Here is a 13,094-nt window from a genome sequence, read left to right as displayed (position 1 = left end):
TTTCAAGAGGGGGATTTTTACTAAATATTGTGTTTTTCTAATGCAAAGAATTTCTGTGGCTTGCAGGGAAATCTTGTAATGGTGATAAATTGTTCCCAGGTTATTGTGTGTATGACTCCAAGGTGTAGAGAGGTGGAGCTGTTTACCTTCTTTATTGTCCGTTGCTCACATCTGGACCACCACTCCCACTGCTCTCTATTCCTTCTGCCAATATTGGACACTGAAGTCTAACCCTTCCCACAAATAGATGGAAGGAGGGCCAGTTTTCAATGACTCACAGCACATACACTTCTACACATCCTTCCTCATTAAAAAAATATATTTCCTGATCATTACCCATTTTATTGACAATTGAATTCTTTATAAGAGCCAGCAGTATTATTATTCACCTACTACCTTGAAACTCCAATACTTTGGCCACCTGATGTGAAGAACTGACTCACTGGAAAAGACCCTGATGCTGGGAAAGATTGAGGGCAGGAGGAGAAGGGGATGACAGAGGGTGAGATGGCTGGATGGCATCACCGACTCGATGGACATGAGTTTGAGTGAACTCCGGGAGTTGGTGATGGACAGGGAGGCCTGGCGTGCTGTGGTTCATTGGGTCTCAGAGAGTCGGACACGACTGAGCAACTGAACTGAACTGAGCTGAACCTTCTCCCGCCTCTCTTACCTTGTTTTCTTCTCTCTCTTCAGTCTTTCGTTTTGTCGTTATGGCTGGGGAAAAAATTAAGAAGTTGTAATCTTGGCATGACATTTTTCAGAAATTTCCAAGTCTGATGTTATTGGAGGGGAAAAATAGAAAGATCTAAAGAGAACATTTTGAAAAACTGTTTTTGCCCAGAATTTTTGTTTGTAACCACCCCCCACCCGCACCCCGAATCCAATTACACAGTTCTAGGTCAGGAACAATCACTGTCTTACCCTTGTTTACTTTTTTTCATTTCTACAACCAGGACTTCTTTTTGGTGGTACTTGTTATTATGAAGAACTTATTATTACTTGCTTGTTTGGTTGGTTGGTTTTAACCAGTTCATGGGACTTGGTGCATTTGTTACAATCAGTGGAGAAAGGTAAAACCATGAATACTTTGAATACTTTAGTCAAGTTTGGGTGATGATGGTCTATTGTGCTTTTGTTTCCACTTTGACAATACATTTCTGAAGAATCACCCATTCCCCTTACACATACCTACATACAGTGTTTGAACTAAAGTATTTACAAAGAAAAGATAATTGAGTACATGGGGAGAAGTTATATGCATTCCTTTCTAATTATTTTATACAAGTAATTTATTTGTATTTAGCAAAAAATCAAAAGCAAGAACAAAACTTTTTATCTTTCCCTTTCCTAATGTAATATATGTTTATTGTAGAAATTTAGAAAATACAGATCAATGAAATAAAAAATAAAAATTAATTTCTGATTCTATTGTAGAGAAAAGCATTATTGCCATATAGGGCTATAACATAGCCTTTCATAATTTTTATGTGTACTGTATATACCATTTTGTTTCTCCTTTCCTTTCTGGCATGCATGCACAAAAAAAATGGTTTTAATTTTTTAAAATATTTAATGTATTGAGAATATACTTCCATGCTATTAGCCATTAGTTTTCAGCATCATTTTTAATAGAAGTCCAATATTCTACTGGGTGAACAGATCATAATTTATTTAATTTCCTACTGTTAAATATTTATGTTCTTTCACTAGTAAGCAGCATACAACAAGCATAAAAGCAAAGCATAAAAGCACAAAGGCCCTTTAACTTCTAGCATGTGCGCAACTGTGTGTCTTTTATTCCCTAGGTTTCATTCCTGGATCTAGTTAGACAGCCATTTAAATTGTAGAACAACAGAATGTTACCACTGTTTTATTACATCCTTTATTCATTTATTTAACAAATACTTACTGACTGCCTACTTTGTGCCAGGATCTGTGCAGTATACTCAGGATATACTGATGATGAAGGTACAAGTAATCGTTAATCTGAGGAAGTATAGTTTTATGTGAGAGAAACACAATAAATAATCATAAAGACTTTAGACAGGTGCCATTGTAGAAGAAGTACACTCATCCAAGGGGGCTTGTCAGTTCAGTTCAGTCGCTCAGTCGTTTCCAACTCTTTGCAACCCTATGCATCGCAGCACGCCAGGCCTCCCTGTCCATCACCAACTCCTGGAGTTCACCCAAACTCATGTGCGTCGAGTCAGTGATGCCACCCAGCCATCTCATCCTCTGTCGTCACCTTCTCGTCCTGTCCCCAATCCCTCTGTTCAGTTCAGTTCAGTTCAGTTGCTCAGTCGTGTCCGACTCTTTGCAACCCTATGCATCGCAGCACGCCAGGCCTCCCTGTCCATCACCAACTCCCGGAGTTCACTCAAACTCATGTCCATCGAGTTGGTGATGCCATCCAGCCATCTCATTCTCTGTTGTCCCTTCTCCTCCCACCCCCAATCCTTCCCAGCATCAGAGTCTTTTCCAGTGAGTCAACTCATCACATGAGGTGGCCAAAGTATTGGAGTTTCAGCTTTAGCATCAGTCCTTCCAATGAACACCCAGGACTGATCTCCTTTAGAATGGACTGGTTGGATCTCCTTGCAGTACAAGGAACTCTCAAGAGTCTTCTCCAGCACCACAGTTCAAAATCCCTCTGTAAGAGACAACTCTTCCAGACTTTGAGGAAGGGTAGTTAAGGGGAAATGTTCACATTGCATGAGAATTTCCTGTGCCATATATTTTCATGGTGAGTAAAGACTTCAGATGTCATTTAGCTCAAACCTCTTTTGCTGCTGCAATTTTCCGTGTCAGCTGGTGATGCAATACACAAGGCTCTGCAGTATGATCAGTGGAGTTAGAATGCCTGAATGTGAGTCCTGGCTCTACTCATTTAGGGTAGAGCACATATGATTTCAGGCATATAGTATATGATACTCAACCTACAGTGGTTTGACTTAAGATTTTTTTACTTTAACTGAAAACTGATGCAAAAGTAATAGGCGTTCAGTGCAAACTGGACTTTGAATTTTGATCTTTTCCCAGGCTAACAATATGTGGTATGATGATACTCCTTCATGATGCGGGGCAGTGGCAGTGAGTCTCAGCTCCCAGTCAATGAAGTCACAAGGGTAAACAACTGACACCCTATGTGTCCTGTGTTTGAACACATTTAAGGTAGGCTAGGCTAAGCTGTGATGTTCAATTGGTTAAGTGTATAAAGTATTTTCAACTTACCATGTTTCCAGCTTATGATGGGTTCGTTGGAATGTTACCCCACCATAAGTGGAGGAGCCTCTATGCATATAATTCATGTACACTCAATTCATGCAATGGTCATGTTAGTAGGAAACTCACTGTCCACCAAAGCTTTTGATTGTTAGAAAGTTATTCTTCATTATAGGCTGAAATTGGGCTCCTTTAGCTTTTACTTGGAAGATATTTCCACCTTAAAAAATGGAGAAATTTCAGGGAGGCAACTGTTGGTTCAGTTTAATGAAGTCGTTTCCAACTTTTAGAGCTTTCTAACACAAATGGACAGCTAAGGAGGGGTGATTTTCACCAGTTACAATAACCACACAGCCTCTTGATTGCAGAGAGTTCCCTGGATAAAATCCAGACTTCATAGCTTATCTGTACTGCAAGTGGACTCTGAAATGCATTCTGAAAGCACGTGAACACAGGCACAGTAAACTTTGATTTTGTACTGTAGTGACATTTATTGGCAAACCCAACTTGAAATACAGATTTACGTAAGAACATGAGCACATTATCTTGCATTGGATTCTGCAAAGGAATTAATATTCCCACAACACTCAAGTTAAACTCGGCTCTACAAGAGAGAACTGGGGATCATTCTCCTTTGTTACTATTGAATCAGTTAATACTTGTGATGAAATTTAGATTATGACATTGGCAATCAAAACCAGCCCTCGACCAGGGACTCCTGCAATGAAGAGATATTAGAAACAAAAGAAACCATGCTGCATTTTGTTAAGCTGGTTTCCAAGGTTTAACTGAACTAAATATGCTTTTGACTGAGTGACATTCTCACCATGGGTTTCCTAGTGTGAAAGGTTTATGGCAAATTTTAGGCTAATGGAAACAACTATGCTTTGGAACAGAGTTGATGTGTGCTTATCAGTTTTGAATTGATTTACAATTCATAAAGCCCTCAGATGGCAGAAAAGAATGACCACTCCATGAAGCACCTTGGTGAAGATAACAGGGTTAGTCAGCAGAGGTCTACGGTAAATCAAGACTGTGAATGGAGACTTGTAGGCCCACTGCTACTGCTGCAGTGGCCATTCAATAACACAGAGGGGCTCACCCTCCCCTCCTGTGTGGCATTTTCATGTCCTTCAATATATAATTTGAGTTATGTAGCTGAACAGCTTATTCTTTGAAGATATGACTCAAGTTGGATTATTTCTAGGGTCAAACTACTATAATTCCTAGCAATTGCATAAAGATTTACATTTGAAAATTAGAAGTATTATATAGAAAGGGCTTCCCTTGTGGCTCAATTGGTAAAGAATCTGCCTGCAATGTGGGAGACCTGGGTTCGATCCTTGGATGCGGAAGATCCCCTGGAGGAGGGAATGGCAACTGACTCCAGAATTCTTGCCTGGGGAATCCCATGGACAGAGGAGCCTGGTGGGCTATAGTCCATGGGATTGCAAAGAGTTGGACACAACTGAGTGACTAAGCACACAAATAGTATAGAAAAACATTATAGTATACTGTTTTTTTCCTTTTAAAAAAAGTAGGTCCTCAACTTTTAGGTGAATTTGCCAACTTAGAAGGGGTAATTTCTTTTGGTCATTTGAATTCAAAACTACTTCCTTATCTTGCTCTTGAAACCACTTTTATTTCTCAGTTAATTTCAGCATCATCTATTCAAGCCAACCAGGCTCAAATCTGAATCTCAAAGCAGTAGTGTCTCATCAGTTCAGTTCAGTTCAGTTCAGTCGCTCAGTCATATCCGACTCTCCGCGACCCCATGAATCACAGCACGCCAGGCCTCCCTGTCCATCACCAACTCCCGGAGTTCACTCAAACTCATGTCCATTGAGTCGGTGATGCCATCCAGCCATCTCATTCTCTGTCTTCCCCATCTCCTCCCGCCCCCAGTCCCTCCCAGCATCAGAGTCTTCTCCAGTGAGTCAACTTGTCGCATGAGGTGGCCAGAGTATTGGAGTTTCAGCTTTAGCATCAGTCCTTCCAACGAACACCCAGGATTGATCTCCTTTAGAATGGACTGGTTGGATCTCCTTGCAGTCCAAGGGACTCTCAAGAGTCTTCTCCAGCACCACAGTTCAAAAGCATCAATTCTTCGGCGATCAGCCTTCTTCACAGTCCAACTCTCATTGGAACTTACAGGATCCTCAGTCTAATCACCTGTATGCTACTTAAAGCTTTACCATTATTTAGTTTGTGATTCCCCAAGTATTTGAGTACCTACTCAGTACCAGGCACTGTACTCATTCTACTGAGTAGTACTGATTCTAATCATTTTGCCCAATATGAAGCACGTCTGGAAAGAAAGGAGATATGCAGCCATGAAATTAAAAGACTCTTGCTCCTTGGAAGAAAAGCTATGATAAACCTAGACAGTATATTAAAAAGCAGAGGGATTACTTTGCTGAAAAAGGTCCGTCTAGTCAAAGTTATGGTATTTCCAGTTGTCATGTATGATGAGAAAGTTGGACCGTAAAGAAGGCTGAGCATCAAAGAATTGATGGTTTTGAACTGTGGTGTTGGAGAAGACTCTTGATAGTCCCTTGAACTGTAAGGAGATCAAACCAGTCAATTCTAAAGGAAATGAACCCTGAATATTCATTGGAAAGACTGATGCTGAAGCTGAAGCTCCAATACTTTGGCCACCTGATGCAAAGAGCCGACTCCCTGGAAAAGACCCTGATTCTGGGAAAGACAGAAGGCAGGAGGAAAAGGGGAAGACAGAAGATGAGATAGTTGGATGGCATCACCGACTCAATGGACATGAGTTTCAGCAAGCTCCGGGAGATGGTGAAGGACAGAGAAGCCTGACCTGCTGCAGTCCATGGGGTCTCAAAGAGTCGGACACGACTGAGCAACTAAACACCAACATATTCATAGCAAGTCACAGCCTGCACTAGTGGAAGAGACATCTAAGAACATTTTAATACGATGAGTGAGTGCTTTGCAGGGGTCATGTTGAGGACTGCGGAAAAGAGAGGAAGGGTGTCTAGTCCAGAGGAGGCTCCAGGAAGGGAAGTTGAGCTTGCTTTCTAGAATAAGGAACACTAGAACTGAATCCTGAAGGGTGAACAGGAGTGATCCAGGTGACTGGCAAGTGTGTGTCCCAGGCAGGGAAAGGGCAAAAGTGCAGAAAGTCCATGTGTATCTCTGTGAATCTTGGTCTTCTCATCTGTAAGTGTTTACTTTATAGGAGCGTTGTGAGGTATAAATGAGAAAATGCTTATAACAAGCATACTAAGTGCTCACCAAATTATTATTGTTATTATTCTCATCATCATCATTGTTATTACAACTGCTGTAATATATCAATGTAGAGATATACACAGTAACCATATAGCAACAAGATGACCTCCCCAGGCCCCAAATTCTGGCCCAATAAATATCCTAACATATCTATAGTTGGAGTGTTCCAACCTGAAACAATCTCAGAGCCTAAAGTTACTAGATACCTAAAGTCATAACAACTCCCCTTGCTTGCTGACATTCCATATTTACTAAGAACCATGTTGGTTTGCCTTCCCTTAGATCCCAGTCACATGGCAAATAGATGGGGAAACAACGGGAACAGTGAGAGACTTTATATTCTTGGGCTCCAAAATCATTGCAGATGGTGACTACAGCCATGAAATTAAAAGACTCTTGCTCCTTGGAAGAAAAGCTATGACAAACCTAGACAGCGTATCAAAAAGCAGAGATATTACTTTGCCAACAAAGGTCCATCTAGTCAAAGCTATGGTTTTTCCAGTGGTCATGTATGGATGTGAGAATTGGGCCATAAAGAAAGCTGTGTGCCAAAGAATCGATGCTTTTGAACTGTGGTGTTAGAAAAGACTTTTGAGAGTCCCTTGGACTGCTAGGAGATCAAACCAGTCAATCCTAAAAGAACTCAGTCCTGAATACTCACTGGAAGGACTGATGCTGAAGCTGAAGCTCTAATACTTTGGCCACCTGATGCAAAGAACTGACTCATTTGAAAAGACCCTGATGCTGGGCAAGACTGAAGGCAGGAGGAGAAGAGGATGACAGAAGATCAGATGGTTTGATGGCATCACTGACTCGATGAACATGAGTTTGAGCAAGTTCTGGGATCTGACAGGAGTTGCCAGCCCATGGCCCAGAGGCTGGGGACTCCTAGTTTAAGATATCAAAAATTGGTTTCCCTATATATAAAATATACTTTTAGCACCCTATATATAAAATATTAGATGAATAATGGAAACAGCAGATCCTATACACTGGGAGATAAAAATTAAAGAAAGTAATCATGGGATGGAGAAATACCTAATGGGGTAGATGAAATATTGTTCTGACTTTCCCAGGATTTTGCTTGCCCATGCCCTCCTGCTGAGATAGATATGCTTTTGCAAGGCAGAACTGGAGATAAGTAAATAGGATGGTGGTTATCCACTTTTATCATCACAGCACTTCACATCACAGTTCAAGAAAATGCTAATGAAGAAAATTCTGTGAGTTTGTGGAATCAGAACCCAAATTACTTTCAGAATTTAAAAGAATCAGAGTAGGAGGATTCTCTGGTGATCCATTGATTAAGACTTCACATTCCAATATGGGAGGTGTGGGTTCCATCCCTGGTTGCGGAGCTAAGATATCCCACATGCCTCACGGCCAAAAAGTCAAAACATAAAACAGAAGCAATATTGTAACAAATTCAATGAAGACTTTAAAAAGTGGTCCACTTAAAAAAAAAAAAGAATCAGGGTTAGTACAGCACCAACCACTTAATCCAATGAAACAGAAAAGCACTGATGACAATGATCTTCAAGCATTAGGAAAACAACCCCAGGGCTCCCGCTGACAGGACACTTTTCCCAAAGCACTATTAATTATAAAGCATTATCAGCTAACTGCAGGCAGTGGACACCCTTTCTATCTTAACTAGAGTGCAACAGCCTTTTAGTTAGTGGGGCTTGCTCAGTCTTTGAAATTGTCTTAATCATTAGTGAACTAGTTAAACAATAACGTTAGGAGATAAAAATAATCAGCAGTGTCACTTGGGAACAAGTCTAAAGTAGAATTGGTGGCTAGAGGCTCTGGGTACAGGCATTCCTGATTGTGCAGATTGATGGCTGACAATTCCAGCCAGAGCGTCATCCTGGCCTCATGGTTACACAATATCATGAGATCATTGTTGCAGGCTGATTTCTGCTCAGTGTGACATGTGTGTGAGATGGGAAAAGTGCTACCAAGGCATTTCTAGTCCGCTCTCAATCATTCAGAAATTGATGATGCAGTTAGCAGATTTTTGAAACTCGTGTTCCTTTCAGTGCTCTCTTTTTTGGGTCCATTTCACTGATTGTTAATGGCTCCACCTGGGGAGGTCTGGCAATGATGCTGAAACTCAGTCAAGCCTCCTTGACTGTTCTGGATAAAGGTTTTGAGTGTCAGCTCAGAGACTGTGAAGAGAAGCTCAAATCGTGCTTCAGAATTATCTCTGAGTTTTGTTGATTGGCATATTACTCTTCTACTGCAAGTCACCCATAGTTAACAGAATAAACAAGGCTTAATTTATTTGGTTTTGATTCATGTTTTGATGACTGACCAGATGTAGAAAAAGATGGGGAAAAAAATCTCTCTTAAAGTAACCTGAGACAATAAGAAGACATTGCCTTTTGTTTTATCCAGCTTTTACAAAACACTAAATTTACTTTTTATGAACTTTATACATTAAAATTCACTTTATTTGATATACAATTCTATTTTTGACAAATATATATTTCAATAAACCATCATTGCAATCATAATAATTTGTATTATTCCTTCAGCCTGAAAAAATGCTTAGAAAATGTCTTTAGAATTTCTTTTACAATAGATCTACTGGTAACAAAAATTCCTTGTTTTTTCCTTCATCTGAAAATGTTTTTTCTTTCCCTTCATCCTGAAGGATATTTTCCCTAGGTATACCACATTTCTTTTGGTCCTTCTAGTTGTTGTTTTCCAAATTTGGTACTTTTCTCCATTTGCGGCTAATTGTTTTGGCTAGTGTAAAGTAGGCATCTAACTTTATTTTTTCTAACTTGTTAGTATATATTTGGGCTTCCCAGGTGGCACTAGTGGTAAAGAACTCTCCTGCCAATGCAGGAGATTAAAGAGACGTGGGTTCAATTCCTGAGTTGGGAAGATCCCCTGGATGGCATAGCAACCCACTCCAATATTCTTGCCTGGAAAATCCCATGGACAGAAGAGCCTGGAGGGCTACAGTCCATAGGGTCAGAAAGAGTCGGACAGCACTAAATCGACTTAGCACTGCACAAGCATATATTCAGTAGCATTTGTCATGTTATAAATAATTTCCCTGGTAGCTCAACTGGTAAAGAATCCCTCTGCAATGCAGGAGACCCCAGTTTGATCCCTGGGTTGGGAAGATCCCCTGGAGGAGGGCATGGCGACCCTGTCCAGTATTCTTGCCTGGAGAAACATGGGGTCACAAAGAGTCAGAGATGACTGAGCAACTAAGCATAGCATGTATACTTTCCACTTGTTTGAAATACCCATTTTATCAAGTGTTAATTACTTTTATATAGTTGTAATTCTATTTTGTCATAAGTATGTGTATTTGTTGATGTTGTCATTCAGTTGCTAAGTCATATCCAACTCTTTTCGACTTCATGGACTGTAGTATGCCAGGTTCCTCTATACTCCACTAACTCACAGAGTTTGCTCAGATTCATGTCCATTGAGTCAGTGGACATGACTCTAACCATCCTATCCCCTGCTGCCACTTTCTCCTTTGCCCTCATTTTTTCCCAGCATCAGAGTCTTTTCCAATGAGTCACCTCTTCCCATCACGTGGTCAAAGTATTGGAGCTTCAGCTTCAGCAACAGTCCTTCCAGTGAATATTCAGGGTTGATTTTCTTTAGGATTGACTGGTTTGATATCCTTGCATTCCCAGATGGAGGGGACACATGTATACCTATGGCTGATTCACATTGTTGTATGGCAGAAACCAACACAACATTGTAAAGTAATTATCCTCGAATTAAAAATAAATAAATTTAAGAGAAAAGATCACACTGCTTTTAAATGCTAAAAAAAGAAAAAAGAATCTTCAGCACCATGATTTGAAAGCATCAATTCTTTAGCGCTCAGTCTTCTTTATGATCAAACTCTCACATCGGTACATGACTAATGGAAACGCCATAACTTTGACCATACGGATCTTTGTTGGCAAACTGATGTCTCTGCTTTTTAATATGCTGTCTAGGTTTGTCATGGCTGTTCCTCCAAGGAGCAAGTGTCTTTTAATTTCATGGCTACAGTCACTGTCCCACAGTGATTTTGGAGCCCAAGAAAAGAAAATCTGTCATCGCTTCCACTTTTTCCCCTTCTATTTGCCAGGAAGTGATGGGACTGGATGCCATGATCTTAGTTGTTTTAATGTTAAGCTTTAAGCCAGTTTTTTCACTTTCCTCTTTCACTCTCATCAAGAAGCTCTTTAGTTCCTCTTCACTTTCTGCCATTAGAGTGGTATCATCTGCATATCTGAGGTTGTTGATATTTCTTCTGGCAATCGTAATTCCAGCTTGTGATTCATTCAGCCCAGAATTTCACATGATGTGCTCAGCATTTATGTTAAATAAGCAGGATGACAATATACAGCCTTGTTGTACTCCTTCCCAATTTTGAACCAGTCCTTTGTTCCATGTAAGGTTCTAACTGTTGCTGCTTGACCAGCATACAAGTTTCTCAGGAGACAAGTAAGGTGGTCTGGTACTCCCATCTCTTTTCCCACAGTTTGTTGTGATCTGCATAGTCAAAGGCTTTAGCATAGTCAATGAAGCAGAAGCAGATGTTTTTTGGAACTCCCTTGCTTTCTCCATGATCCAGTGAATGTTTGCAATTTGGTTTCTGGTTCCTCTGCCAGCTTATACATCTCAAAGATCTTGGTTCACATACTGTTTGAACCTAGCCTGAAGGATTTTGAGCATAACCTTGCTAGCATGTAAAATGAATGCAATTGTACAGTAGTTTGAACATTCTTTGGCATTGCCCTTCTTTGGGACTGGAATGAAAACTAACCTTTTCCAGTCTTGTGGTCACTGCTGAGTTTTCCAAATTTGCTGACTTAATGAGTGCAGCCCTTTGACAGCATCATCTTTTAGGGTTTTAAATAGCTCGGTTGGAATTCCACTACCTCCTCTAGCTTTGTCTTTAGTAATACTTCCTAAGGCCCACTTGACTTCACACTCCAGGATGTCCAGCTCTAGATAAGTGACACACCATCGTGGTTATCCAGGTCACTGAGACTTTTTTTGTAGAGTTCTGTGTATTCTTCTGTGCTGCCTCTTCTTAATCTCTTCTGTTTCTGTTAAGTCCTTGCCTTTTCTGTCTTTTACCATGCCCATCCTTGCATGAAATCTTGATATCTCCAATTTTCTTGAAGAGATCTCTGGTCTTCCCCATCTATTTTTTCCCTCTGTTTCAAGAAGGCCTCCTTATCTCATGCCACAATTTTATATTGATACATTTTTAGTATTGCTGGAATTAGCAAATGAAAATATGGGCCACTCAGTTAAATTTGAACTTCAGATAAACAGTGAATAATTGTTCAGCACATGTATGTTTCAAACATTTCATGAGATTCCAAAATTCAGATATAACTGATTCACCTGTATTTTTCTCAGTCACTCAGTTGTGTCTGACTCTATGTGACCTCATGAACTGCAGCACAGCAGGCTTCTCTGTCCATCACCAACTCCCAGAGTTTGCTCAAACTTATGTCCATCAAGTCAGTGATGTCATCCAACCATCTCATCCTCTTGTCATCCCCTTCCCCTCTGGCAATAATAAATTCCAGTGTCTGCCACACCTATTTCCCACAATCCTTTTTCTTTTACAGAATGTTCTTTTTTTTAAAAAAAAAAAAAAGTGAAGAGTAAAATCCTTTAAGAAATTGATGGGTAGGTGTGAAAGAGTACCCCAGAGGGACTTCTCTTGTGGCCCAGTGGTCAAGAATCTGCCTTGCAATGCAGAGTATGAAGGTTTGATCTTTGGTCAGAGAACTAAGATCCTACATGCTGCAGAGCAACCAAGCCTGTGTGCCACAACTACTGAGCCAGTATGCCACAACTAGAGAGTCTGTGTGTTGCAATGAAAGATCCCACCATGACACAATGAAGATCCTGCATGCTGCGACTAAGACCCAACTCGGCCAAATAAATAAATGTTCTTTTTTTGAAAAAAAGACTGCACCAGCAAAAGTAAACAAAAATGGGCTACATTTTCATTCTTCAAAATAGAATATTAAAACATGTTAATTCCTCCAAGACAAGTTGGTCCTGTTTCTACTTCCAGCCCTCCCCCATTGTGTCTTTTCTTTTTCTCTCCTGAAGGTAAAACTTCCTTACCATTTGTTATAGACTGAATGTTTATGTCCTCTTAAATTCATATGTTGACATCCTAACACTGAAGTGACTCTCCTTAGAGATGGGGCCTCTGAGGAGGTGATAAAGGTTAAATGAGGTCATAAGGGTAAGCCTCTAATTTGATAGAGCTGATGCCCTTATAAGAAGAGGAAAAAACACTAGAACGTTTTCTGCCTTGTGAAGAGAAGTGACCATCTGCCACCCAGGAAGAGAGCCCTCACTAGGAACCAAATCAGCTGGCACCTTAATCTTGGACTTCTTAGCTACTAGAACTGTGAAAATTTCTGTTATTGAGCTTACACAGTCTATGGTATTTTGTTATGGCAGTCTGAGAAGACAAACACATCATTTGAGGACTAAATTATGTACATATTTCATACTGCATTTCAGTTAAAATTAAAAAAAATTTATTGTACCTTGCAAAATCCTATAATGTAAGCAAAATCTGTGCTATCTTTATTTTCATTTCA

The sequence above is a fragment of the Moschus berezovskii genome, chromosome 1 (assembly GCF_049115385.1).
Source record: "Moschus berezovskii isolate FMDL1 chromosome 1, NW_MosBer_1.0, whole genome shotgun sequence".
Classification (NCBI taxonomy): domain Eukaryota; kingdom Metazoa; phylum Chordata; class Mammalia; order Artiodactyla; family Moschidae; genus Moschus; species Moschus berezovskii.
This window is presented reverse-complemented; position numbering follows the sequence as displayed.